Source organism: Ambystoma mexicanum, chromosome 4p (assembly GCF_040938575.1).
Source record: "Ambystoma mexicanum isolate Mex_15411 chromosome 4p, UKY_AmexF1_1, whole genome shotgun sequence".
Taxonomy (NCBI): Eukaryota; Metazoa; Chordata; class Amphibia; order Caudata; family Ambystomatidae; genus Ambystoma; species Ambystoma mexicanum.
The window spans coordinates 50,647,114-50,671,810 of NC_090927.1; the positions used below are offsets into that span (position 1 = coordinate 50,647,114).

General features: G+C 53.7%; 36 non-coding genes across 36 annotated transcripts; 18 read left to right on the plus strand and 18 right to left on the minus strand.

Moving 5' to 3' along the window:
* Window positions 1-207: 207 nt before the first annotated feature.
* Window positions 208-279, minus strand: TRNAE-UUC (transfer RNA glutamic acid (anticodon UUC)). Its single transcript has one exon. It is a non-coding gene; the product is annotated as a tRNA-Glu (tRNA).
* A 734-nt stretch (window positions 280-1,013) lies between these two features.
* On the plus strand, window positions 1,014-1,086 carry TRNAR-ACG (transfer RNA arginine (anticodon ACG)). The gene has a single exon. It is a non-coding gene; the product is annotated as a tRNA-Arg (tRNA).
* Window positions 1,087-1,591: 505 nt separating this feature from the next.
* TRNAE-UUC (transfer RNA glutamic acid (anticodon UUC)) lies at window positions 1,592-1,663 on the minus strand. The gene has a single exon. It is a non-coding gene; the product is annotated as a tRNA-Glu (tRNA).
* A 734-nt stretch (window positions 1,664-2,397) lies between these two features.
* TRNAR-ACG (transfer RNA arginine (anticodon ACG)) lies at window positions 2,398-2,470 on the plus strand. Its single transcript has one exon. It is a non-coding gene; the product is annotated as a tRNA-Arg (tRNA).
* Window positions 2,471-2,975: 505 nt separating this feature from the next.
* On the minus strand, window positions 2,976-3,047 carry TRNAE-UUC (transfer RNA glutamic acid (anticodon UUC)). Its single transcript has one exon. It is a non-coding gene; the product is annotated as a tRNA-Glu (tRNA).
* Window positions 3,048-3,781: 734 nt separating this feature from the next.
* Window positions 3,782-3,854, plus strand: TRNAR-ACG (transfer RNA arginine (anticodon ACG)). Its single transcript has one exon. It is a non-coding gene; the product is annotated as a tRNA-Arg (tRNA).
* Window positions 3,855-4,359: 505 nt separating this feature from the next.
* On the minus strand, window positions 4,360-4,431 carry TRNAE-UUC (transfer RNA glutamic acid (anticodon UUC)). The gene has a single exon. It is a non-coding gene; the product is annotated as a tRNA-Glu (tRNA).
* A 734-nt stretch (window positions 4,432-5,165) lies between these two features.
* Window positions 5,166-5,238, plus strand: TRNAR-ACG (transfer RNA arginine (anticodon ACG)). Its single transcript has one exon. It is a non-coding gene; the product is annotated as a tRNA-Arg (tRNA).
* A 505-nt stretch (window positions 5,239-5,743) lies between these two features.
* Window positions 5,744-5,815, minus strand: TRNAE-UUC (transfer RNA glutamic acid (anticodon UUC)). The gene has a single exon. It is a non-coding gene; the product is annotated as a tRNA-Glu (tRNA).
* Window positions 5,816-6,549: 734 nt separating this feature from the next.
* On the plus strand, window positions 6,550-6,622 carry TRNAR-ACG (transfer RNA arginine (anticodon ACG)). The gene has a single exon. It is a non-coding gene; the product is annotated as a tRNA-Arg (tRNA).
* A 505-nt stretch (window positions 6,623-7,127) lies between these two features.
* Window positions 7,128-7,197, minus strand: TRNAE-UUC (transfer RNA glutamic acid (anticodon UUC)). The gene has a single exon. It is a non-coding gene; the product is annotated as a tRNA-Glu (tRNA).
* Window positions 7,198-7,931: 734 nt separating this feature from the next.
* TRNAR-ACG (transfer RNA arginine (anticodon ACG)) lies at window positions 7,932-8,004 on the plus strand. Its single transcript has one exon. It is a non-coding gene; the product is annotated as a tRNA-Arg (tRNA).
* Window positions 8,005-8,509: 505 nt separating this feature from the next.
* Window positions 8,510-8,581, minus strand: TRNAE-UUC (transfer RNA glutamic acid (anticodon UUC)). Its single transcript has one exon. It is a non-coding gene; the product is annotated as a tRNA-Glu (tRNA).
* Window positions 8,582-9,315: 734 nt separating this feature from the next.
* Window positions 9,316-9,388, plus strand: TRNAR-ACG (transfer RNA arginine (anticodon ACG)). The gene has a single exon. It is a non-coding gene; the product is annotated as a tRNA-Arg (tRNA).
* Window positions 9,389-9,893: 505 nt separating this feature from the next.
* TRNAE-UUC (transfer RNA glutamic acid (anticodon UUC)) lies at window positions 9,894-9,965 on the minus strand. The gene has a single exon. It is a non-coding gene; the product is annotated as a tRNA-Glu (tRNA).
* A 734-nt stretch (window positions 9,966-10,699) lies between these two features.
* TRNAR-ACG (transfer RNA arginine (anticodon ACG)) lies at window positions 10,700-10,772 on the plus strand. Its single transcript has one exon. It is a non-coding gene; the product is annotated as a tRNA-Arg (tRNA).
* A 505-nt stretch (window positions 10,773-11,277) lies between these two features.
* TRNAE-UUC (transfer RNA glutamic acid (anticodon UUC)) lies at window positions 11,278-11,349 on the minus strand. The gene has a single exon. It is a non-coding gene; the product is annotated as a tRNA-Glu (tRNA).
* Window positions 11,350-12,083: 734 nt separating this feature from the next.
* TRNAR-ACG (transfer RNA arginine (anticodon ACG)) lies at window positions 12,084-12,156 on the plus strand. The gene has a single exon. It is a non-coding gene; the product is annotated as a tRNA-Arg (tRNA).
* A 505-nt stretch (window positions 12,157-12,661) lies between these two features.
* TRNAE-UUC (transfer RNA glutamic acid (anticodon UUC)) lies at window positions 12,662-12,733 on the minus strand. Its single transcript has one exon. It is a non-coding gene; the product is annotated as a tRNA-Glu (tRNA).
* A 725-nt stretch (window positions 12,734-13,458) lies between these two features.
* Window positions 13,459-13,531, plus strand: TRNAR-ACG (transfer RNA arginine (anticodon ACG)). Its single transcript has one exon. It is a non-coding gene; the product is annotated as a tRNA-Arg (tRNA).
* Window positions 13,532-14,036: 505 nt separating this feature from the next.
* TRNAE-UUC (transfer RNA glutamic acid (anticodon UUC)) lies at window positions 14,037-14,108 on the minus strand. Its single transcript has one exon. It is a non-coding gene; the product is annotated as a tRNA-Glu (tRNA).
* A 734-nt stretch (window positions 14,109-14,842) lies between these two features.
* On the plus strand, window positions 14,843-14,915 carry TRNAR-ACG (transfer RNA arginine (anticodon ACG)). Its single transcript has one exon. It is a non-coding gene; the product is annotated as a tRNA-Arg (tRNA).
* Window positions 14,916-15,420: 505 nt separating this feature from the next.
* On the minus strand, window positions 15,421-15,492 carry TRNAE-UUC (transfer RNA glutamic acid (anticodon UUC)). The gene has a single exon. It is a non-coding gene; the product is annotated as a tRNA-Glu (tRNA).
* A 734-nt stretch (window positions 15,493-16,226) lies between these two features.
* Window positions 16,227-16,299, plus strand: TRNAR-ACG (transfer RNA arginine (anticodon ACG)). Its single transcript has one exon. It is a non-coding gene; the product is annotated as a tRNA-Arg (tRNA).
* Window positions 16,300-16,804: 505 nt separating this feature from the next.
* On the minus strand, window positions 16,805-16,876 carry TRNAE-UUC (transfer RNA glutamic acid (anticodon UUC)). Its single transcript has one exon. It is a non-coding gene; the product is annotated as a tRNA-Glu (tRNA).
* Window positions 16,877-17,610: 734 nt separating this feature from the next.
* On the plus strand, window positions 17,611-17,683 carry TRNAR-ACG (transfer RNA arginine (anticodon ACG)). Its single transcript has one exon. It is a non-coding gene; the product is annotated as a tRNA-Arg (tRNA).
* A 505-nt stretch (window positions 17,684-18,188) lies between these two features.
* On the minus strand, window positions 18,189-18,259 carry TRNAE-UUC (transfer RNA glutamic acid (anticodon UUC)). Its single transcript has one exon. It is a non-coding gene; the product is annotated as a tRNA-Glu (tRNA).
* A 734-nt stretch (window positions 18,260-18,993) lies between these two features.
* Window positions 18,994-19,066, plus strand: TRNAR-ACG (transfer RNA arginine (anticodon ACG)). Its single transcript has one exon. It is a non-coding gene; the product is annotated as a tRNA-Arg (tRNA).
* Window positions 19,067-19,571: 505 nt separating this feature from the next.
* TRNAE-UUC (transfer RNA glutamic acid (anticodon UUC)) lies at window positions 19,572-19,643 on the minus strand. Its single transcript has one exon. It is a non-coding gene; the product is annotated as a tRNA-Glu (tRNA).
* A 734-nt stretch (window positions 19,644-20,377) lies between these two features.
* TRNAR-ACG (transfer RNA arginine (anticodon ACG)) lies at window positions 20,378-20,450 on the plus strand. The gene has a single exon. It is a non-coding gene; the product is annotated as a tRNA-Arg (tRNA).
* Window positions 20,451-20,955: 505 nt separating this feature from the next.
* Window positions 20,956-21,027, minus strand: TRNAE-UUC (transfer RNA glutamic acid (anticodon UUC)). The gene has a single exon. It is a non-coding gene; the product is annotated as a tRNA-Glu (tRNA).
* A 734-nt stretch (window positions 21,028-21,761) lies between these two features.
* Window positions 21,762-21,834, plus strand: TRNAR-ACG (transfer RNA arginine (anticodon ACG)). The gene has a single exon. It is a non-coding gene; the product is annotated as a tRNA-Arg (tRNA).
* A 505-nt stretch (window positions 21,835-22,339) lies between these two features.
* On the minus strand, window positions 22,340-22,411 carry TRNAE-UUC (transfer RNA glutamic acid (anticodon UUC)). The gene has a single exon. It is a non-coding gene; the product is annotated as a tRNA-Glu (tRNA).
* Window positions 22,412-23,136: 725 nt separating this feature from the next.
* Window positions 23,137-23,209, plus strand: TRNAR-ACG (transfer RNA arginine (anticodon ACG)). Its single transcript has one exon. It is a non-coding gene; the product is annotated as a tRNA-Arg (tRNA).
* Window positions 23,210-23,714: 505 nt separating this feature from the next.
* On the minus strand, window positions 23,715-23,786 carry TRNAE-UUC (transfer RNA glutamic acid (anticodon UUC)). Its single transcript has one exon. It is a non-coding gene; the product is annotated as a tRNA-Glu (tRNA).
* A 734-nt stretch (window positions 23,787-24,520) lies between these two features.
* On the plus strand, window positions 24,521-24,593 carry TRNAR-ACG (transfer RNA arginine (anticodon ACG)). The gene has a single exon. It is a non-coding gene; the product is annotated as a tRNA-Arg (tRNA).
* The last annotated feature ends 104 nt before the right edge of the window (window positions 24,594-24,697 follow it).

Below are 24,697 nucleotides of genomic sequence, written 5' to 3' on the forward strand. Positions count from 1 at the left end.
TATGCACCTCATACCCAAGCCGCTTGTAGTCGGCCCTTCTTCTTGCAAGTCCAGCCCTCATACTGAGGAATCGGGAGCCTGAAACACGGACAGACTGCATGGGGCCGCCGGGGCCCCAAGGGAAACAATGTGGGGAAATTCAGGCTTTTCTCAAAATGTAAATGCAACAGAAACGGAATCGGGAGTTCTATGTAGAAAAGGCTAGTCTTCCCATACCGGGAGTCGAACCCGGGCCGCCTGGGTGAAAACCAGGAATCCTAACCGCTAGACCATATGGGAGGCTGTCAGCAAGAAGCAGGTTATGGAGATCCTGAGAGCAGTGCCCCATGGGTCCACCACTGGCAGGATGCTTGAGAAGCTTGACCGGTGGTGTCCCACGCAAATGACCGAGATGCACTTTCAGTGGCAGAAATCAAGCTTTACGCTGCTCTGGTATTGAGCTGTCATTGCTTACAGTGGCTAAGCAAAGCACAATACCAAGACCAATCTAAAAATGACTAGCTTGAGAGAACACGCAAGAACCAAGGGCAGCGGTTCGAGCCCTATCAGGGATGGACGGTCCCCTTTTGCTAAAATGGGCAAGAGAGTCTGCAGTTCCTCTCGGAGGCGCGTGAGTGCTGGGGCACGCCTCATTAACCCTTTGCTGCCCGTCTTGCCACCTGAAACCTGCCCCTTGCCCCCAAAGTGCAGCATTGGCTGGGGGCAAATATCTGCAGCCTATTGGCAGGCTGGAGAAGAGTCCCTGTGGCGCTCCTGAAGTGTGTGGGGAAGTAAGCCCCTGACCGATTGACCCCACCCCCCCAACCCCAATAAATGAAGGCAAATCCTGCTTTGCAATTGCTGCCAACTTTTCAGGGCCTTCCTTTCTAGATAGGACTGGAAGATGAAGCGGCTTGAGAGTCAGCTCCGAAATGAAGAGTAGCATTATTTTCTAAAGAGCTGTGTAATGTGGGGAGGGGGCAAGCACAGCACCTCCCTTTTGTGGAAGGATAGGGGTATGCGCAGACCCACGAGGGCCAGTGGCGCAATGGATAACGCGTCTGACTACGGATCAGAAGATTGTAGGTTCGACTCCTACCTGGCTCGGGGAAGCGCGTTTTGTTTTTAATTTAACCCCAATTGTGATTGCGTAGTCTCTGTCTTCTCCCTAGCCTTGGCCGAGGTACTGAACGCTTAACACTCGAGGTCAGCGGAAATGACGGTCTGTCAGGGCGCCCTTCTTTCCTCTGGCCTTTAACGTCTTGCAGCAACGGTTTCAATGCAAGGCGGCCTGTTTTCCAAATGTGGTCCCACCGTTGCTCTCTTGACGGGGGGTGCGGGGGACACGTCACGCCTCAAAGGTGGGTGCAGACGAGATCTCGGGTATGAAAGCCGCAGACATTGGTATGCACCTCATACCCAAGCCGCTTGTAGTCGGCCCTTCTTCTTGCAAGTCCAGCCCTCATACTGAGGAATCGGGAGCCTGAAACACGGACAGACTGCATGGGGCCGCCGGGGCCCCAAGGGAAACAATGTGGGGAAATTCAGGCTTTTCTCAAAATGTAAATGCAACAGAAACGGAATCGGGAGTTCTATGTAGAAAAGGCTAGTCTTCCCATACCGGGAGTCGAACCCGGGCCGCCTGGGTGAAAACCAGGAATCCTAACCGCTAGACCATATGGGAGGCTGTCAGCAAGAAGCAGGTTATGGAGATCCTGAGAGCAGTGCCCCATGGGTCCACCACTGGCAGGATGCTTGAGAAGCTTGACCGGTGGTGTCCCACGCAAATGACCGAGATGCACTTTCAGTGGCAGAAATCAAGCTTTACGCTGCTCTGGTATTGAGCTGTCATTGCTTACAGTGGCTAAGCAAAGCACAATACCAAGACCAATCTAAAAATGACTAGCTTGAGAGAACACGCAAGAACCAAGGGCAGCGGTTCGAGCCCTATCAGGGATGGACGGTCCCCTTTTGCTAAAATGGGCAAGAGAGTCTGCAGTTCCTCTCGGAGGCGCGTGAGTGCTGGGGCACGCCTCATTAACCCTTTGCTGCCCGTCTTGCCACCTGAAACCTGCCCCTTGCCCCCAAAGTGCAGCATTGGCTGGGGGCAAATATCTGCAGCCTATTGGCAGGCTGGAGAAGAGTCCCTGTGGCGCTCCTGAAGTGTGTGGGGAAGTAAGCCCCTGACCGATTGACCCCACCCCCCCAACCCCAATAAATGAAGGCAAATCCTGCTTTGCAATTGCTGCCAACTTTTCAGGGCCTTCCTTTCTAGATAGGACTGGAAGATGAAGCGGCTTGAGAGTCAGCTCCGAAATGAAGAGTAGCATTATTTTCTAAAGAGCTGTGTAATGTGGGGAGGGGGCAAGCACAGCACCTCCCTTTTGTGGAAGGATAGGGGTATGCGCAGACCCACGAGGGCCAGTGGCGCAATGGATAACGCGTCTGACTACGGATCAGAAGATTGTAGGTTCGACTCCTACCTGGCTCGGGGAAGCGCGTTTTGTTTTTAATTTAACCCCAATTGTGATTGCGTAGTCTCTGTCTTCTCCCTAGCCTTGGCCGAGGTACTGAACGCTTAACACTCGAGGTCAGCGGAAATGACGGTCTGTCAGGGCGCCCTTCTTTCCTCTGGCCTTTAACGTCTTGCAGCAACGGTTTCAATGCAAGGCGGCCTGTTTTCCAAATGTGGTCCCACCGTTGCTCTCTTGACGGGGGGTGCGGGGGACACGTCACGCCTCAAAGGTGGGTGCAGACGAGATCTCGGGTATGAAAGCCGCAGACATTGGTATGCACCTCATACCCAAGCCGCTTGTAGTCGGCCCTTCTTCTTGCAAGTCCAGCCCTCATACTGAGGAATCGGGAGCCTGAAACACGGACAGACTGCATGGGGCCGCCGGGGCCCCAAGGGAAACAATGTGGGGAAATTCAGGCTTTTCTCAAAATGTAAATGCAACAGAAACGGAATCGGGAGTTCTATGTAGAAAAGGCTAGTCTTCCCATACCGGGAGTCGAACCCGGGCCGCCTGGGTGAAAACCAGGAATCCTAACCGCTAGACCATATGGGAGGCTGTCAGCAAGAAGCAGGTTATGGAGATCCTGAGAGCAGTGCCCCATGGGTCCACCACTGGCAGGATGCTTGAGAAGCTTGACCGGTGGTGTCCCACGCAAATGACCGAGATGCACTTTCAGTGGCAGAAATCAAGCTTTACGCTGCTCTGGTATTGAGCTGTCATTGCTTACAGTGGCTAAGCAAAGCACAATACCAAGACCAATCTAAAAATGACTAGCTTGAGAGAACACGCAAGAACCAAGGGCAGCGGTTCGAGCCCTATCAGGGATGGACGGTCCCCTTTTGCTAAAATGGGCAAGAGAGTCTGCAGTTCCTCTCGGAGGCGCGTGAGTGCTGGGGCACGCCTCATTAACCCTTTGCTGCCCGTCTTGCCACCTGAAACCTGCCCCTTGCCCCCAAAGTGCAGCATTGGCTGGGGGCAAATATCTGCAGCCTATTGGCAGGCTGGAGAAGAGTCCCTGTGGCGCTCCTGAAGTGTGTGGGGAAGTAAGCCCCTGACCGATTGACCCCACCCCCCCAACCCCAATAAATGAAGGCAAATCCTGCTTTGCAATTGCTGCCAACTTTTCAGGGCCTTCCTTTCTAGATAGGACTGGAAGATGAAGCGGCTTGAGAGTCAGCTCCGAAATGAAGAGTAGCATTATTTTCTAAAGAGCTGTGTAATGTGGGGAGGGGGCAAGCACAGCACCTCCCTTTTGTGGAAGGATAGGGGTATGCGCAGACCCACGAGGGCCAGTGGCGCAATGGATAACGCGTCTGACTACGGATCAGAAGATTGTAGGTTCGACTCCTACCTGGCTCGGGGAAGCGCGTTTTGTTTTTAATTTAACCCCAATTGTGATTGCGTAGTCTCTGTCTTCTCCCTAGCCTTGGCCGAGGTACTGAACGCTTAACACTCGAGGTCAGCGGAAATGACGGTCTGTCAGGGCGCCCTTCTTTCCTCTGGCCTTTAACGTCTTGCAGCAACGGTTTCAATGCAAGGCGGCCTGTTTTCCAAATGTGGTCCCACCGTTGCTCTCTTGACGGGGGGTGCGGGGGACACGTCACGCCTCAAAGGTGGGTGCAGACGAGATCTCGGGTATGAAAGCCGCAGACATTGGTATGCACCTCATACCCAAGCCGCTTGTAGTCGGCCCTTCTTCTTGCAAGTCCAGCCCTCATACTGAGGAATCGGGAGCCTGAAACACGGACAGACTGCATGGGGCCGCCGGGGCCCCAAGGGAAACAATGTGGGGAAATTCAGGCTTTTCTCAAAATGTAAATGCAACAGAAACGGAATCGGGAGTTCTATGTAGAAAAGGCTAGTCTTCCCATACCGGGAGTCGAACCCGGGCCGCCTGGGTGAAAACCAGGAATCCTAACCGCTAGACCATATGGGAGGCTGTCAGCAAGAAGCAGGTTATGGAGATCCTGAGAGCAGTGCCCCATGGGTCCACCACTGGCAGGATGCTTGAGAAGCTTGACCGGTGGTGTCCCACGCAAATGACCGAGATGCACTTTCAGTGGCAGAAATCAAGCTTTACGCTGCTCTGGTATTGAGCTGTCATTGCTTACAGTGGCTAAGCAAAGCACAATACCAAGACCAATCTAAAAATGACTAGCTTGAGAGAACACGCAAGAACCAAGGGCAGCGGTTCGAGCCCTATCAGGGATGGACGGTCCCCTTTTGCTAAAATGGGCAAGAGAGTCTGCAGTTCCTCTCGGAGGCGCGTGAGTGCTGGGGCACGCCTCATTAACCCTTTGCTGCCCGTCTTGCCACCTGAAACCTGCCCCTTGCCCCCAAAGTGCAGCATTGGCTGGGGGCAAATATCTGCAGCCTATTGGCAGGCTGGAGAAGAGTCCCTGTGGCGCTCCTGAAGTGTGTGGGGAAGTAAGCCCCTGACCGATTGACCCCACCCCCCCAACCCCAATAAATGAAGGCAAATCCTGCTTTGCAATTGCTGCCAACTTTTCAGGGCCTTCCTTTCTAGATAGGACTGGAAGATGAAGCGGCTTGAGAGTCAGCTCCGAAATGAAGAGTAGCATTATTTTCTAAAGAGCTGTGTAATGTGGGGAGGGGGCAAGCACAGCACCTCCCTTTTGTGGAAGGATAGGGGTATGCGCAGACCCACGAGGGCCAGTGGCGCAATGGATAACGCGTCTGACTACGGATCAGAAGATTGTAGGTTCGACTCCTACCTGGCTCGGGGAAGCGCGTTTTGTTTTTAATTTAACCCCAATTGTGATTGCGTAGTCTCTGTCTTCTCCCTAGCCTTGGCCGAGGTACTGAACGCTTAACACTCGAGGTCAGCGGAAATGACGGTCTGTCAGGGCGCCCTTCTTTCCTCTGGCCTTTAACGTCTTGCAGCAACGGTTTCAATGCAAGGCGGCCTGTTTTCCAAATGTGGTCCCACCGTTGCTCTCTTGACGGGGGGTGCGGGGGACACGTCACGCCTCAAAGGTGGGTGCAGACGAGATCTCGGGTATGAAAGCCGCAGACATTGGTATGCACCTCATACCCAAGCCGCTTGTAGTCGGCCCTTCTTCTTGCAAGTCCAGCCCTCATACTGAGGAATCGGGAGCCTGAAACACGGACAGACTGCATGGGGCCGCCGGGGCCCCAAGGGAAACAATGTGGGGAAATTCAGGCTTTTCTCAAAATGTAAATGCAACAGAAACGGAATCGGGAGTTCTATGTAGAAAAGGCTAGTCTTCCCATACCGGGAGTCGAACCCGGGCCGCCTGGGTGAAAACCAGGAATCCTAACCGCTAGACCATATGGGAGGCTGTCAGCAAGAAGCAGGTTATGGAGATCCTGAGAGCAGTGCCCCATGGGTCCACCACTGGCAGGATGCTTGAGAAGCTTGACCGGTGGTGTCCCACGCAAATGACCGAGATGCACTTTCAGTGGCAGAAATCAAGCTTTACGCTGCTCTGGTATTGAGCTGTCATTGCTTACAGTGGCTAAGCAAAGCACAATACCAAGACCAATCTAAAAATGACTAGCTTGAGAGAACACGCAAGAACCAAGGGCAGCGGTTCGAGCCCTATCAGGGGTGGACGGTCCCCTTTTGCTAAAATGGGCAAGAGAGTCTGCAGTTCCTCTCGGAGGCGCGTGAGTGCTGGGGCATGCCTCATTAACCCTTTGCTGCCCGTCTTGCCACCTGAAACCTGCCCCTTGCCCCCAAAGTGCAGCATTGGCTGGGGGCAAATATCTGCAGCCTATTGGCAGGCTGGAGAAGAGTCCCTGTGGCGCTCCTGAAGTGTGTGGGGAAGGAAGCCCCTGACCGATTGACCCCACCCCCCCAACCCCAATAAATGAAGGCAAATCCTGCTTTGCAATTGCTGCCAACTTTTCAGGGCCTTCCTTTCTAGATAGGACTGGAAGATGAAGCGGCTTGAGAGTCAGCTCCGAAATGAAGAGTAGCATTATTTTCTAAAGAGCTGTGTAATGTGGGGAGGGGGCAAGCACAGTACCTCCCTTTTGTGGAAGGATAGGGGTATGCGCAGACCCACGAGGGCCAGTGGCGCAATGGATAACGCGTCTGACTACGGATCAGAAGATTGTAGGTTCGACTCCTACCTGGCTCGGGGAAGCGCGTTTTGTTTTTAATTTAACCCCAATTGTGATTGCGTAGTCTCTGTCTTCTCCCTAGCCTTGGCCGAGGTACTGAACGCTTAACACTCGAGGTCAGCGGAAATGACGGTCTGTCAGGGCGCCCTTCTTTCCTCTGGCCTTTAACGTCTTGCAGCAACGGTTTCAATGCAAGGCGGCCTGTTTTCCAAATGTGGTCCCACCGTTGCTCTCTTGACGGGGGGTGCGGGGGACACGTCACGCCTCAAAGGTGGGTGCAGACGAGATCTCGGGTATGAAAGCCGCAGACATTGGTATGCACCTCATACCCAAGCCGCTTGTAGTCGGCCCTTCTTCTTGCAAGTCCAGCCCTCATACTGAGGAATCGGGAGCCTGAAACACGGACAGACTGCATGGGGCCGCCGGGGCCCCAAGGGAAACAATGTGGGGAAATTCAGGCTTTTCTCAAAATGTAAATGCAACAGAAACCGAATCGGGAGTTCTATGTAGAAAAGGCTAGTCTTCCCATACCGGGAGTCGAACCCGGGCCGCCTGGGTGAAAACCAGGAATCCTAAGCTAGACCATATGGGAGGCTGTCAGCAAGAAGCAGGTTATGGAGATCCTGAGAGCAGTGCCCCATGGGTCCACCACTGGCAGGATGCTTGAGAAGCTTGACCGGTGGTGTCCCACGCAAATGACCGAGATGCACTTTCAGTGGCAGAAATCAAGCTTTACGCTGCTCTGGTATTGAGCTGTCATTGCTTACAGTGGCTAAGCAAAGCACAATACCAAGACCAATCTAAAAATGACTAGCTTGAGAGAACACGCAAGAACCAAGGGCAGCGGTTCGAGCCCTATCAGGGATGGACGGTCCCCTTTTGCTAAAATGGGCAAGAGAGTCTGCAGTTCCTCTCGGAGGCGCGTGAGTGCTGGGGCACGCCTCATTAACCCTTTGCTGCCCGTCTTGCCACCTGAAACCTGCCCCTTGCCCCCAAAGTGCAGCATTGGCTGGGGGCAAATATCTGCAGCCTATTGGCAGGCTTGAGAAGAGTCCCTGTGGCGCTCCTGAAGTGTGTGGGGAAGTAAGCCCCTGACCGATTGACCCCACCCCCCCAACCCCAATAAATGAAGGCAAATCCTGCTTTGCAATTGCTGCCAACTTTTCAGGGCCTTCCTTTCTAGATAGGACTGGAAGATGAAGCGGCTTGAGAGTCAGCTCCGAAATGAAGAGTAGCATTATTTTCTAAAGAGCTGTGTAATGTGGGGAGGGGGCAAGCACAGTACCTCCCTTTTGTGGAAGGATAGGGGTATGCGCAGACCCACGAGGGCCAGTGGCGCAATGGATAACGCGTCTGACTACGGATCAGAAGATTGTAGGTTCGACTCCTACCTGGCTCGGGGAAGCGCGTTTTGTTTTTAATTTAACCCCAATTGTGATTGCGTAGTCTCTGTCTTCTCCCTAGCCTTGGCCGAGGTACTGAACGCTTAACACTCGAGGTCAGCGGAAATGACGGTCTGTCAGGGCGCCCTTCTTTCCTCTGGCCTTTAACGTCTTGCAGCAACGGTTTCAATGCAAGGCGGCCTGTTTTCCAAATGTGGTCCCACCGTTGCTCTCTTGACGGGGGGTGCGGGGGACACGTCACGCCTCAAAGGTGGGTGCAGACGAGATCTCGGGTATGAAAGCCGCAGACATTGGTATGCACCTCATACCCAAGCCGCTTGTAGTCGGCCCTTCTTCTTGCAAGTCCAGCCCTCATACTGAGGAATCGGGAGCCTGAAACACGGACAGACTGCATGGGGCCGCCGGGGCCCCAAGGGAAACAATGTGGGGAAATTCAGGCTTTTCTCAAAATGTAAATGCAACAGAAACGGAATCGGGAGTTCTATGTAGAAAAGGCTAGTCTTCCCATACCGGGAGTCGAACCCGGGCCGCCTGGGTGAAAACCAGGAATCCTAACCGCTAGACCATATGGGAGGCTGTCAGCAAGAAGCAGGTTATGGAGATCCTGAGAGCAGTGCCCCATGGGTCCACCACTGGCAGGATGCTTGAGAAGCTTGACCGGTGGTGTCCCACGCAAATGACCGAGATGCACTTTCAGTGGCAGAAATCAAGCTTTACGCTGCTCTGGTATTGAGCTGTCATTGCTTACAGTGGCTAAGCAAAGCACAATACCAAGACCAATCTAAAAATGACTAGCTTGAGAGAACACGCAAGAACCAAGGGCAGCGGTTCGAGCCCTATCAGGGATGGACGGTCCCCTTTTGCTAAAATGGGCAAGAGAGTCTGCAGTTCCTCTCAGAGGCGCGTGAGTGCTGGGGCACGCCTCATTAACCCTTTGCTGCCCGTCTTGCCACCTGAAACCTGCCCCTTGCCCCCAAAGTGCAGCATTGGCTGGGGGCAAATATCTGCAGCCTATTGGCAGGCTGGAGAAGAGTCCCTGTGGCGCTCCTGAAGTGTGTGGGGAAGTAAGCCCCTGACCGATTGACCCCACCCCCCCAACCCCAATAAATGAAGGCAAATCCTGCTTTGCAATTGCTGCCAACTTTTCAGGGCCTTCCTTTCTAGATAGGACTGGAAGATGAAGCGGCTTGAGAGTCAGCTCCGAAATGAAGAGTAGCATTATTTTCTAAAGAGCTGTGTAATGTGGGGAGGGGGCAAGCACAGCACCTCCCTTTTGTGGAAGGATAGGGGTATGCGCAGACCCACGAGGGCCAGTGGCGCAATGGATAACGCGTCTGACTACGGATCAGAAGATTGTAGGTTCGACTCCTACCTGGCTCGGGGAAGCGCGTTTTGTTTTTAATTTAACCCCAATTGTGATTGCGTAGTCTCTGTCTTCTCCCTAGCCTTGGCCGAGGTACTGAACGCTTAACACTCGAGGTCAGCGGAAATGACGGTCTGTCAGGGCGCCCTTCTTTCCTCTGGCCTTTAACGTCTTGCAGCAACGGTTTCAATGCAAGGCGGCCTGTTTTCCAAATGTGGTCCCACCGTTGCTCTCTTGACGGGGGGTGCGGGGGACACGTCACGCCTCAAAGGTGGGTGCAGACGAGATCTCGGGTATGAAAGCCGCAGACATTGGTATGCACCTCATACCCAAGCCGCTTGTAGTCGGCCCTTCTTCTTGCAAGTCCAGCCCTCATACTGAGGAATCGGGAGCCTGAAACACGGACAGACTGCATGGGGCCGCCGGGGCCCCAAGGGAAACAATGTGGGGAAATTCAGGCTTTTCTCAAAATGTAAATGCAACAGAAACGGAATCGGGAGTTCTATGTAGAAAAGGCTAGTCTTCCCATACCGGGAGTCGAACCCGGGCCGCCTGGGTGAAAACCAGGAATCCTAACCGCTAGACCATATGGGAGGCTGTCAGCAAGAAGCAGGTTATGGAGATCCTGAGAGCAGTGCCCCATGGGTCCACCACTGGCAGGATGCTTGAGAAGCTTGACCGGTGGTGTCCCACGCAAATGACCGAGATGCACTTTCAGTGGCAGAAATCAAGCTTTACGCTGCTCTGGTATTGAGCTGTCATTGCTTACAGTGGCTAAGCAAAGCACAATACCAAGACCAATCTAAAAATGACTAGCTTGAGAGAACACGCAAGAACCAAGGGCAGCGGTTCGAGCCCTATCAGGGATGGACGGTCCCCTTTTGCTAAAATGGGCAAGAGAGTCTGCAGTTCCTCTCGGAGGCGCGTGAGTGCTGGGGCACGCCTCATTAACCCTTTGCTGCCCGTCTTGCCACCTGAAACCTGCCCCTTGCCCCCAAAGTGCAGCATTGGCTGGGGGCAAATATCTGCAGCCTATTGGCAGGCTGGAGAAGAGTCCCTGTGGCGCTCCTGAAGTGTGTGGGGAAGTAAGCCCCTGACCGATTGACCCCACCCCCCCAACCCCAATAAATGAAGGCAAATCCTGCTTTGCAATTGCTGCCAACTTTTCAGGGCCTTCCTTTCTAGATAGGACTGGAAGATGAAGCGGCTTGAGAGTCAGCTCCGAAATGAAGAGTAGCATTATTTTCTAAAGAGCTGTGTAATGTGGGGAGGGGGCAAGCACAGCACCTCCCTTTTGTGGAAGGATAGGGGTATGCGCAGACCCACGAGGGCCAGTGGCGCAATGGATAACGCGTCTGACTACGGATCAGAAGATTGTAGGTTCGACTCCTACCTGGCTCGGGGAAGCGCGTTTTGTTTTTAATTTAACCCCAATTGTGATTGCGTAGTCTCTGTCTTCTCCCTAGCCTTGGCCGAGGTACTGAACGCTTAACACTCGAGGTCAGCGGAAATGACGGTCTGTCAGGGCGCCCTTCTTTCCTCTGGCCTTTAACGTCTTGCAGCAACGGTTTCAATGCAAGGCGGCCTGTTTTCCAAATGTGGTCCCACCGTTGCTCTCTTGACGGGGGGTGCGGGGGACACGTCACGCCTCAAAGGTGGGTGCAGACGAGATCTCGGGTATGAAAGCCGCAGACATTGGTATGCACCTCATACCCAAGCCGCTTGTAGTCGGCCCTTCTTCTTGCAAGTCCAGCCCTCATACTGAGGAATCGGGAGCCTGAAACACGGACAGACTGCATGGGGCCGCCGGGGCCCCAAGGGAAACAATGTGGGGAAATTCAGGCTTTTCTCAAAATGTAAATGCAACAGAAACGGAATCGGGAGTTCTATGTAGAAAAGGCTAGTCTTCCCATACCGGGAGTCGAACCCGGGCCGCCTGGGTGAAAACCAGGAATCCTAACCGCTAGACCATATGGGAGGCTGTCAGCAAGAAGCAGGTTATGGAGATCCTGAGAGCAGTGCCCCATGGGTCCACCACTGGCAGGATGCTTGAGAAGCTTGACCGGTGGTGTCCCACGCAAATGACCGAGATGCACTTTCAGTGGCAGAAATCAAGCTTTACGCTGCTCTGGTATTGAGCTGTCATTGCTTACAGTGGCTAAGCAAAGCACAATACCAAGACCAATCTAAAAATGACTAGCTTGAGAGAACACGCAAGAACCAAGGGCAGCGGTTCGAGCCCTATCAGGGATGGACGGTCCCCTTTTGCTAAAATGGGCAAGAGAGTCTGCAGTTCCTCTCGGAGGCGCGTGAGTGCTGGGGCACGCCTCATTAACCCTTTGCTGCCCGTCTTGCCACCTGAAACCTGCCCCTTGCCCCCAAAGTGCAGCATTGGCTGGGGGCAAATATCTGCAGCCTATTGGCAGGCTGGAGAAGAGTCCCTGTGGCGCTCCTGAAGTGTGTGGGGAAGTAAGCCCCTGACCGATTGACCCCACCCCCCCAACCCCAATAAATGAAGGCAAATCCTGCTTTGCAATTGCTGCCAACTTTTCAGGGCCTTCCTTTCTAGATAGGACTGGAAGATGAAGCGGCTTGAGAGTCAGCTCCGAAATGAAGAGTAGCATTATTTTCTAAAGAGCTGTGTAATGTGGGGAGGGGGCAAGCACAGCACCTCCCTTTTGTGGAAGGATAGGGGTATGCGCAGACCCACGAGGGCCAGTGGCGCAATGGATAACGCGTCTGACTACGGATCAGAAGATTGTAGGTTCGACTCCTACCTGGCTCGGGGAAGCGCGTTTTGTTTTTAATTTAACCCCAATTGTGATTGCGTAGTCTCTGTCTTCTCCCTAGCCTTGGCCGAGGTACTGAACGCTTAACACTCGAGGTCAGCGGAAATGACGGTCTGTCAGGGCGCCCTTCTTTCCTCTGGCCTTTAACGTCTTGCAGCAACGGTTTCAATGCAAGGCGGCCTGTTTTCCAAATGTGGTCCCACCGTTGCTCTCTTGACGGGGGGTGCGGGGGACACGTCACGCCTCAAAGGTGGGTGCAGACGAGATCTCGGGTATGAAAGCCGCAGACATTGGTATGCACCTCATACCCAAGCCGCTTGTAGTCGGCCCTTCTTCTTGCAAGTCCAGCCCTCATACTGAGGAATCGGGAGCCTGAAACACGGACAGACTGCATGGGGCCGCCGGGGCCCCAAGGGAAACAATGTGGGGAAATTCAGGCTTTTCTCAAAATGTAAATGCAACAGAAACGGAATCGGGAGTTCTATGTAGAAAAGGCTAGTCTTCCCATACCGGGAGTCGAACCCGGGCCGCCTGGGTGAAAACCAGGAATCCTAACCGCTAGACCATATGGGAGGCTGTCAGCAAGAAGCAGGTTATGGAGATCCTGAGAGCAGTGCCCCATGGGTCCACCACTGGCAGGATGCTTGAGAAGCTTGACCGGTGGTGTCCCACGCAAATGACCGAGATGCACTTTCAGTGGCAGAAATCAAGCTTTACGCTGCTCTGGTATTGAGCTGTCATTGCTTACAGTGGCTAAGCAAAGCACAATACCAAGACCAATCTAAAAATGACTAGCTTGAGAGAACACGCAAGAACCAAGGGCAGCGGTTCGAGCCCTATCAGGGATGGACGGTCCCCTTTTGCTAAAATGGGCAAGAGAGTCTGCAGTTCCTCTCGGAGGCGCGTGAGTGCTGGGGCACGCCTCATTAACCCTTTGCTGCCCGTCTTGCCACCTGAAACCTGCCCCTTGCCCCCAAAGTGCAGCATTGGCTGGGGGCAAATATCTGCAGCCTATTGGCAGGCTGGAGAAGAGTCCCTGTGGCGCTCCTGAAGTGTGTGGGGAAGTAAGCCCCTGACCGATTGACCCAACCCCAATAAATGAAGGCAAATCCTGCTTTGCAATTGCTGCCAACTTTTCAGGGCCTTCCTTTCTAGATAGGACTGGAAGATGAAGCGGCTTGAGAGTCAGCTCCGAAATGAAGAGTAGCATTATTTTCTAAAGAGCTGTGTAATGTGGGGAGGGGGCAAGCACAGCACCTCCCTTTTGTGGAAGGATAGGGGTATGCACAGACCCACGAGGGCCAGTGGCGCAATGGATAACGCGTCTGACTACGGATCAGAAGATTGTAGGTTCGACTCCTACCTGGCTCGGGGAAGCGCGTTTTGTTTTTAATTTAACCCCAATTGTGATTGCGTAGTCTCTGTCTTCTCCCTAGCCTTGGCCGAGGTACTGAACGCTTAACACTCGAGGTCAGCGGAAATGACGGTCTGTCAGGGCGCCCTTCTTTCCTCTGGCCTTTAACGTCTTGCAGCAACGGTTTCAATGCAAGGCGGCCTGTTTTCCAAATGTGGTCCCACCGTTGCTCTCTTGACGGGGGGTGCGGGGGACACGTCACGCCTCAAAGGTGGGTGCAGACGAGATCTCGGGTATGAAAGCCGCAGACATTGGTATGCACCTCATACCCAAGCCGCTTGTAGTCGGCCCTTCTTCTTGCAAGTCCAGCCCTCATACTGAGGAATCGGGAGCCTGAAACACGGACAGACTGCATGGGGCCGCCGGGGCCCCAAGGGAAACAATGTGGGGAAATTCAGGCTTTTCTCAAAATGTAAATGCAACAGAAACGGAATCGGGAGTTCTATGTAGAAAAGGCTAGTCTTCCCATACCGGGAGTCGAACCCGGGCCGCCTGGGTGAAAACCAGGAATCCTAACCGCTAGACCATATGGGAGGCTGTCAGCAAGAAGCAGGTTATGGAGATCCTGAGAGCAGTGCCCCATGGGTCCACCACTGGCAGGATGCTTGAGAAGCTTGACCGGTGGTGTCCCACGCAAATGACCGAGATGCACTTTCAGTGGCAGAAATCAAGCTTTACGCTGCTCTGGTATTGAGCTGTCATTGCTTACAGTGGCTAAGCAAAGCACAATACCAAGACCAATCTAAAAATGACTAGCTTGAGAGAACACGCAAGAACCAAGGGCAGCGGTTCGAGCCCTATCAGGGATGGACGGTCCCCTTTTGCTAAAATGGGCAAGAGAGTCTGCAGTTCCTCTCGGAGGCGCGTGAGTGCTGGGGCACGCCTCATTAACCCTTTGCTGCCCGTCTTGCCACCTGAAACCTGCCCCTTGCCCCCAAAGTGCAGCATTGGCTGGGGGCAAATATCTGCAGCCTATTGGCAGGCTGGAGAAGAGTCCCTGTGGCGCTCCTGAAGTGTGTGGGGAAGTAAGCCCCTGACCGATTGACCCCACCCCCCCAACCCCAATAAATGAAGGCAAATCCTGCTTTGCAATTGCTGCCAACTTTTCAGGGCCTTCCTTTCTAGATAGGACTGGAAGATGAAGCGGCTTGAGAGTCAGCTCCGAAATGAAGAGTAGCATTATTTTCTAAAGAGCTGTGTAATGTGGGGAGGGGGCAAGCACAGCACCTCCCTTTTGTGGAAGGATAGGGGTATGCGCAGACCCACGAGGGCCAGTGGCGCAATGGATAACGCGTCTGACTACGGATCAGAAGATTGTAGGTTCGACTCCTACCTGGCTCGGGGAAGCGCGTTTTGTTTTTAATTTAACCCCAATTGTGATTGCGTAGTCTCTGTCTTCTCCCTAGCCTTGGCCGAGGTACTGAACGCTTAACACTCGAGGTCAGCGGAAATGACGGTCTGTCAGGGCGCCCTTCTTTCCTCTGGCCTTTAACGTCTTGCAGCAACGGTTTCAATGCAAGGCGGCCTGTTTTCCAAATGTGGTCCCACCGTTGCTCTCTTGACGGGGGGTGCGGGGGACACGTCACGCCTCAAAGGTGGGTGCAGACGAGATCTCGGGTATGAAAGCCGCAGACATTGGTATGCACCTCATACCCAAGCCGCTTGTAGTCGGCCCTTCTTCTTGCAAGTCCAGCCCTCATACTGAGGAATCGGGAGCCTGAAACACGGACAGACTGCATGGGGCCGCCGGGGCCCCAAGGGAAACAATGTGGGGAAATTCAGGCTTTTCTCAAAATGTAAATGCAACAGAAACGGAATCGGGAGTTCTATGTAGAAAAGGCTAGTCTTCCCATACCGGGAGTCGAACCCGGGCCGCCTGGGTGAAAACCAGGAATCCTAACCGCTAGACCATATGGGAGGCTGTCAGCAAGAAGCAGGTTATGGAGATCCTGAGAGCAGTGCCCCATGGGTCCACCACTGGCAGGATGCTTGAGAAGCTTGACCGGTGGTGTCCCACGCAAATGACCGAGATGCACTTTCAGTGGCAGAAATCAAGCTTTACGCTGCTCTGGTATTGAGCTGTCATTGCTTACAGTGGCTAAGCAAAGCACAATACCAAGACCAATCTAAAAATGACTAGCTTGAGAGAACACGCAAGAACCAAGGGCAGCGGTTCGAGCCCTATCAGGGATGGACGGTCCCCTTTTGCTAAAATGGGCAAGAGAGTCTGCAGTTCCTCTCGGAGGCGCGTGAGTGCTGGGGCACGCCTCATTAACCCTTTGCTGCCCGTCTTGCCACCTGAAACCTGCCCCTTGCCCCCAAAGTGCAGCATTGGCTGGGGGCAAATATCTGCAGCCTATTGGCAGGCTGGAGAAGAGTCCCTGTGGCGCTCCTGAAGTGTGTGGGGAAGTAAGCCCCTGACCGATTGACCCCACCCCCCCAACCCCAATAAATGAAGGCAAATCCTGCTTTGCAATTGCTGCCAACTTTTCAGGGCCTTCCTTTCTAGATAGGACTGGAAGATGAAGCGGCTTGAGAGTCAGCTCCGAAATGAAGAGTAGCATTATTTTCTAAAGAGCTGTGTAATGTGGGGAGGGGGCAAGCACAGCACCTCCCTTTTGTGGAAGGATAGGGGTATGCGCAGACCCACGAGGGCCAGTGGCGCAATGGATAACGCGTCTGACTACGGATCAGAAGATTGTAGGTTCGACTCCTACCTGGCTCGGGGAAGCGCGTTTTGTTTTTAATTTAACCCCAATTGTGATTGCGTAGTCTCTGTCTTCTCCCTAGCCTTGGCCGAGGTACTGAACGCTTAACACTCGAGGTCAGCGGAAATGACGGTCTGTCAGGGCGCCCTTCTTTCCTCTGGCCTTTAACGTCTTGCAGCAACGGTTTCAATGCAAGGCGGCCTGTTTTCCAAATGTGGTCCCACCGTTGCTCTCTTGACGGGGGGTGCGGGGGACACGTCACGCCTCAAAGGTGGGTGCAGACGAGATCTCGGGTATGAAAGCCGCAGACATTGGTATGCACCTCATACCCAAGCCGCTTGTAGTCGGCCCTTCTTCTTGCAAGTCCAGCCCTCATACTGAGGAATCGGGAGCCTGAAACACGGACAGACTGCATGGGGCCGCCGGGGCCCCAAGGGAAACAATGTGGGGAAATTCAGGCTTTTCTCAAAATGTAAATGCAACAGAAACGGAATCGGGAGTTCTATGTAGAAAAGGCTAGTCTTCCCATACCGGGAGTCGAACCCGGGCCGCCTGGGTGAAAACCAGGAATCCTAACCGCTAGACCATATGGGAGGCTGTCAGCAAGAAGCAGGTTATGGAGATCCTGAGAGCAGTGCCCCATGGGTCCACCACTGGCAGGATGCTTGAGAAGCTTGACCGGTGGTGTCCCACGCAAATGACCGAGATGCACTTTCAGTGGCAGAAATCAAGCTTTACGCTGCTCTGGTATTGAGCTGTCATTGCTTACAGTGGCTAAGCAAAGCACAATACCAAGACCAATCTAAAAATGACTAGCTTGAGAGAACACGCAAGAACCAAGGGCAGCGGTTCGAGCCCTATCAGGGATGGACGGTCCCCTTTTGCTAAAATGGGCAAGAGAGTCTGCAGTTCCTCTCGGAGGCGCGTGAGTGCTGGGGCACGCCTCATTAACCCTTTGCTGCCCGTCTTGCCACCTGAAACCTGCCCCTTGCCCCCAAAGTGCAGCATTGGCTGGGGGCAAATATCTGCAGCCTATTGGCAGGCTGGAGAAGAGTCCCTGTGGCGCTCCTGAAGTGTGTGGGGAAGTAAGCCCCTGACCGATTGACCCCACCCCCCCAACCCCAATAAATGAAGGCAAATCCTGCTTTGCAATTGCTGCCAACTTTTCAGGGCCTTCCTTTCTAGATAGGACTGGAAGATGAAGCGGCTTGAGAGTCAGCTCCGAAATGAAGAGTAGCATTATTTTCTAAAGAGCTGTGTAATGTGGGGAGGGGGCAAGCACAGCACCTCCCTTTTGTGGAAGGATAGGGGTATGCGCAGACCCACGAGGGCCAGTGGCGCAATGGATAACGCGTCTGACTACGGATCAGAAGATTGTAGGTTCGACTCCTACCTGGCTCGGGGAAGCGCGTTTTGTTTTTAATTTAACCCCAATTGTGATTGCGTAGTCTCTGTCTTCTCCCTAGCCTTGGCCGAGGTACTGAACGCTTAACACTCGAGGTCAGCGGAAATGACGGTCTGTCAGGGCGCCCTTCTTTCCTCTGGCCTTTAACGTCTTGCAGCAACGGTTTCAATGCAAGGCGGCCTGTTTTCCAAATGTGGTCCCACCGTTGCTCTCTTGACGGGGGGTGCGGGGGACACGTCACGCCTCAAAGGTGGGTGCAGACGAGATCTCGGGTATGAAAGCCGCAGACATTGGTATGCACCTCATACCCAAGCCGCTTGTAGTCGGCCCTTCTTCTTGCAAGTCCAGCCCTCATACTGAGGAATCGGGAGCCTGAAACACGGACAGACTGCATGGGGCCGCCGGGGCCCCAAGGGAAACAATGTGGGGAAATTCAGGCTTTTCTCAAAATGTAAATGCAACAGAAACGGAATCGGGAGTTCTATGTAGAAAAGGCTAGTCTTCCCATACCGGGAGTCGAACCCGGGCCGCCTGGGTGAAAACCAGGAATCCTAACGCTAGACCATATGGGAGGCTGTCAGCAAGAAGCAGGTTATGGAGATCCTGAGAGCAGTGCCCCATGGGTCCACCACTGGCAGGATGCTTGAGAAGCTTGACCGGTGGTGTCCCACGCAAATGACCGAGATGCACTTTCAGTGGCAGAAATCAAGCTTTACGCTGCTCTGGTATTGAGCTGTCATTGCTTACAGTGGCTAAGCAAAGCACAATACCAAGACCAATCTAAAAATGACTAGCTTGAGAGAACACGCAAGAACCAAGGGCAGCGGTTCGAGCCCTATCAGGGGTGGACGGTCCCCTTTTGCTAAAATGGGCAAGAGAGTCTGCAGTTCCTCTCGGAGGCGCGTGAGTGCTGGGGCATGCCTCATTAACCCTTTGCTGCCCGTCTTGCCACCTGAAACCTGCCCCTTGCCCCCAAAGTGCAGCATTGGCTGGGGGCAAATATCTGCAGCCTATTGGCAGGCTGGAGAAGAGTCCCTGTGGCGCTCCTGAAGTGTGTGGGGAAGGAAGCCCCTGACCGATTGACCCCACCCCCCCAACCCCAATAAATGAAGGCAAATCCTGCTTTGCAATTGCTGCCAACTTTTCAGGGCCTTCCTTTCTAGATAGGACTGGAAGATGAAGCGGCTTGAGAGTCAGCTCCGAAATGAAGAGTAGCATTATTTTCTAAAGAGCTGTGTAATGTGGGGAGGGGGCAAGCACAGTACCTCCCTTTTGTGGAAGGATAGGGGTATGCGCAGACCCACGAGGGCCAGTGGCGCAATGGATAACGCGTCTGACTACGGATCAGAAGATTGTAGGTTCGACTCCTACCTGGCTCGGGGAAGCGCGTTTTGTTTTTAATTTAACCCCAATTGTGATTGCGTAGTCTCTGTCTTCTCCCTAGCCTTGGCCGAGGTACTGAACGCTTAACACTCGAGGTCAGCGGAAATGACGGTCTGTCAGGGCGCCCTTCTTTCCTCTGGCCTTTAACGTCTTGCAGCAACGGTTTCAATGCAAGGCGGCCTGTTTTCCAAATGTGGTCCCACCGTTGCTCTCTTGACGGGGGGTGCGGGGGACACGTCACGCCTCAAAGGTGGGTGCAGACGAGATCTCGGGTATGAAAGCCGCAGACATTGGTATGCACCTCATACCCAAGCCGCTTGTAGTCGGCCCTTCTTCTTGCAAGTCCAGCCCTCATACTGAGGAATCGGGAGCCTGAAACACGGACAGACTGCATGGGGCCGCCGGGGCCCCAAGGGAAACAATGTGGGGAAATTCAGGCTTTTCTCAAAATGTAAATGCAACAGAAACCGAATCGGGAGTTCTATGTAGAAAAGGCTAGTCTTCCCATACCGGGAGTCGAACCCGGGCCGCCTGGGTGAAAACCAGGAATCCTAACCGCTAGACCATATGGGAGGCTGTCAGCAAGAAGCAGGTTATGGAGATCCTGAGAGCAGTGCCCCATGGGTCCACCACTGGCAGGATGCTTGAGAAGCTTGACCGGTGGTGTCCCACGCAAATGACCGAGATGCACTTTCAGTGGCAGAAATCAAGCTTTACGCTGCTCTGGTATTGAGCTGTCATTGCTTACAGTGGCTAAGCAAAGCACAATACCAAGACCAATCTAAAAATGACTAGCTTGAGAGAACACGCAAGAACCAAGGGCAGCGGTTCGAGCCCTATCAGGGATGGACGGTCCCCTTTTGCTAAAATGGGCAAGAGAGTCTGCAGTTCCTCTCGGAGGCGCGTGAGTGCTGGGGCACGCCTCATTAACCCTTTGCTGCCCGTCTTGCCACCTGAAACCTGCCCCTTGCCCCCAAAGTGCAGCATTGGCTGGGGGCAAATATCTGCAGCCTATTGGCAGGCTTGAGAAGAGTCCCTGTGGCGCTCCTGAAGTGTGTGGGGAAGTAAGCCCCTGACCGATTGACCCCACCCCCCCAACCCCAATAAATGAAGGCAAATCCTGCTTTGCAATTGCTGCCAACTTTTCAGGGCCTTCCTTTCTAGATAGGACTGGAAGATGAAGCGGCTTGAGAGTCAGCTCCGAAATGAAGAGTAGCATTATTTTCTAAAGAGCTGTGTAATGTGGGGAGGGGGCAAGCACAGTACCTCCCTTTTGTGGAAGGATAGGGGTATGCGCAGACCCACGAGGGCCAGTGGCGCAATGGATAACGCGTCTGACTACGGATCAGAAGATTGTAGGTTCGACTCCTACCTGGCTCGGGGAAGCGCGTTTTGTTTTTAATTTAACCCCAATTGTGATTGCGTAGTCTCTGTCTTCTCCCTAGCCTTGGCCGAGGTACTGAACGCTTAACACTCGAGGTCAGCGGAAATGACGGTCTGTCAGGGCGCCCTTCTTTCCTCTGGCCTTTAACGTCTTGCAGCAACGGTTTCAATGCAAGGCGGCCTGTTTTCCAAATGTGGTCCCACCGTTGCTCTCTTGACGGGGGGTGCGGGGGACACGTCACGCCTCAAAGGTGGGTGCAGACGAGATCTCGGGTATGAAAGCCGCAGACATTGGTATGCACCTCATACCCAAGCCGCTTGTAGTCGGCCCTTCTTCTTGCAAGTCCAGCCCTCATACTGAGGAATCGGGAGCCTGAAACACGGACAGACTGCATGGGGCCGCCGGGGCCCCAAGGGAAACAATGTGGGGAAATTCAGGCTTTTCTCAAAATGTAAATGCAACAGAAACGGAATCGGGAGTTCTATGTAGAAAAGGCTAGTCTTCCCATACCGGGAGTCGAACCCGGGCCGCCTGGGTGAAAACCAGGAATCCTAACCGCTAGACCATATGGGAGGCTGTCAGCAAGAAGCAGGTTATGGAGATCCTGAGAGCAGTGCCCCATGGGTCCACCACTGGCAGGATGCTTGAGAAGCTTGACCGGTGGTGTCCCACGCAAATGACCGAGATGCACTTTCAGTGGCAGAAATCAAGCTTTACGCTGCTCTGGTATTGAGCTGTCATTGCTTACAGTGGCTAAGCAAAGCACAATACCAAGACCAATCTAAAAATGACTAGCTTGAGAGAACACGCAAGAACCAAGGGCAGCGGTTCGAGCCCTATCAGGGATGGACGGTCCCCTTTTGCTAAAATGGGCAAGAGAGTCTGCAGTTCCTCTCGGAGGCGCGTGAGTGCTGGGGCACGCCTCATTAACCCTTTGCTGCCCGTCTTGCCACCTGAAACCTGCCCCTTGCCCCCAAAGTGCAGCATTGGCTGGGGGCAAATATCTGCAGCCTATTGGCAGGCTGGAGAAGAGTCCCTGTGGCGCTCCTGAAGTGTGTGGGGAAGTAAGCCCCTGACCGATTGACCCCACCCCCCCAACCCCAATAAATGAAGGCAAATCCTGCTTTGCAATTGCTGCCAACTTTTCAGGGCCTTCCTTTCTAGATAGGACTGGAAGATGAAGCGGCTTGAGAGTCAGCTCCGAAATGAAGAGTAGCATTATTTTCTAAAGAGCTGTGTAATGTGGGGAGGGGGCAAGCACAGCACCTCCCTTTTGTGGAAGGATAGGGGTATGCGCAGACCCACGAGGGCCAGTGGCGCAATGGATAACGCGTCTGACTACGGATCAGAAGATTGTAGGTTCGACTCCTACCTGGCTCGGGGAAGCGCGTTTTGTTTTTAATTTAACCCCAATTGTGATTGCGTAGTCTCTGTCTTCTCCCTAGCCTTGGCCGAGGTACTGAACGCTTAACACTCGAGGTCAGCGGAAATGACGGTCTGTCAGGGCGCCCTTCTTTCCTCTGGCCTTTAACGTCTTGCAGCAACGGTTTCAATGCAAGGCGGCCTGTTTTCCAAATGTGGTCCCACCGTTGCTCTCTTGACGGGGGGTGCGGGGGACACGTCACGCCTCAAAGGTGGGTGCAGACGAGATCTCGGGTATGAAAGCCGCAGACATTGGTATGCACCTCATACCCAAGCCGCTTGTAGTCGGCCCTTCTTCTTGCAAGTCCAGCCCTCATACTGAGGAATCGGGAGCCTGAAACACGGACAGACTGCATGGGGCCGCCGGGGCCCCAAGGGAAACAATGTGGGGAAATTCAGGCTTTTCTCAAAATGTAAATGCAACAGAAACGGAATCGGGAGTTCTATGTAGAAAAGGCTAGTCTTCCCATACCGGGAGTCGAACCCGGGCCGCCTGGGTGAAAACCAGGAATCCTAACCGCTAGACCATATGGGAGGCTGTCAGCAAGAAGCAGGTTATGGAGATCCTGAGAGCAGTGCCCCATGGGTCCACCACTGGCAGGATGCTTGAGAAGCTTGACCGGTGGTGTCCCACGCAAATGACCGAGATGCACTTTCAGTGGCAGAAATCAAGCTTTACGCTGCTCTGGTATTGAGCTGTCATTGCTTACAGTGGCTAAGCAAAGCACAATACCAAGACCAATCTAAAAATGACTAGCTTGAGAGAACACGCAAGAACCAAGGGCAGCGGTTCGAGCCCTATCAGGGATGGACGGTCCCCTTTTGCTAAAATGGGCAAGAGAGTCTGCAGTTCCTCTCGGAGGCGCGTGAGTGCTGGGGCACGCCTCATTAACCCTTTGCTGCCCGTCTTGCCACCTGAAACCTGCCCCTTGCCCCCAAAGTGCAGCATTGGCTGGGGGCAAATATCTGCAGCCTATTGGCAGGCTGGAGAAGAGTCCCTGTGGCGCTCCTGAAGTGTGTGGGGAAGTAAGCCCCTGACCGATTGACCCAACCCCAATAAATGAAGGCAAATCCTGCTTTGCAATTGCTGCCAACTTTTCAGGGCCTTCCTTTCTAGATAGGACTGGAAGATGAAGCGGCTTGAGAGTCAGCTCCGAAATGAAGAGTAGCATTATTTTCTAAAGAGCTGTGTAATGTGGGGAGGGGGCAAGCACAGCACCTCCCTTTTGTGGAAGGATAGGGGTATGCACAGACCCACGAGGGCCAGTGGCGCAATGGATAACGCGTCTGACTACGGATCAGAAGATTGTAGGTTCGACTCCTACCTGGCTCGGGGAAGCGCGTTTTGTTTTTAATTTAACCCCAATTGTGATTGCGTAGTCTCTGTCTTCTCCCTAGCCTTGGCCGAGGTACTGAACGCTTAACACTCGAGGTCAGCGGAAATGACGGTCTGTCAGGGCGCCCTTCTTTCCTCTGGCCTTTAACGTCTTGCAGCAACGGTTTCAATGCAAGGCGGCCTGTTTTCCAAATGTGGTCCCACCGTTGCTCTCTTGACGGGGGGTGCGGGGGACACGTCACGCCTCAAAGGTGGGTGCAGACGAGATCTCGGGTATGAAAGCCGCAGACATTGGTATGCACCTCATACCCAAGCCGCTTGTAGTCGGCCCTTCTTCTTGCAAGTCCAGCCCTCATACTGAGGAATCGGGAGCCTGAAACACGGACAGACTGCATGGGGCCGCCGGGGCCCCAAGGGAAACAATGTGGGGAAATTCAGGCTTTTCTCAAAATGTAAATGCAACAGAAACGGAATCGGGAGTTCTATGTAGAAAAGGCTAGTCTTCCCATACCGGGAGTCGAACCCGGGCCGCCTGGGTGAAAACCAGGAATCCTAACCGCTAGACCATATGGGAGGCTGTCAGCAAGAAGCAGGTTATGGAGATCCTGAGAGCAGTGCCCCATGGGTCCACCACTGGCAGGATGCTTGAGAAGCTTGACCGGTGGTGTCCCACGCAAATGACCGAGATGCACTTTCAGTGGCAGAAATCAAGCTTTACGCTGCTCTGGTATTGAGCTGCCATTGCTTACAGTGGCTAAGCAAAGCACAATACCAAGACCAATCTAAAAATGACTAGCTTGAGAGAACACGCAAGAACCAAGGGCAGCGGTTCGAGCCCTATCAGGGATGGACGGTCCCCTTTTGCTAAAATGGGCAAGAGAGTCTGCAGTTCCTCTCGGAGGCGCGTGAGTGCTGGGGCACGCCTCATTAACCCTTTGCTGCCCGTCTTGCCACCTGAAACCTGCCCCTTGCCCCCAAAGTGCAGCATTGGCTGGGGGCAAATATCTGCAGCCTATTGGCAGGCTGGAGAAGAGTCCCTGTGGCGCTCCTGAAGTGTGTGGGGAAGTAAGCCCCTGACCGATTGACCCCACCCCCCCAACCCCAATAAATGAAGGCAAATCCTGCTTTGCAATTGCTGCCAACTTTTCAGGGCCTTCCTTTCTAGATAGGACTGGAAGATGAAGCGGCTTGAGAGTCAGCTCCGAAATGAAGAGTAGCATTATTTTCTAAAGAGCTGTGTAATGTGGGGAGGGGGCAAGCACAGCACCTCCCTTTTGTGGAAGGATAGGGGTATGCGCAGACCCACGAGGGCCAGTGGCGCAATGGATAACGCGTCTGACTACGGATCAGAAGATTGTAGGTTCGACTCCTACCTGGCTCGGGGAAGCGCGTTTTGTTTTTAATTTAACCCCAATTGTGATTGCGTAGTCTCTGTCTTCTCCCTAGCCTTGGCCGAGGTACTGAACGCTTAACACTCGAGGTCAG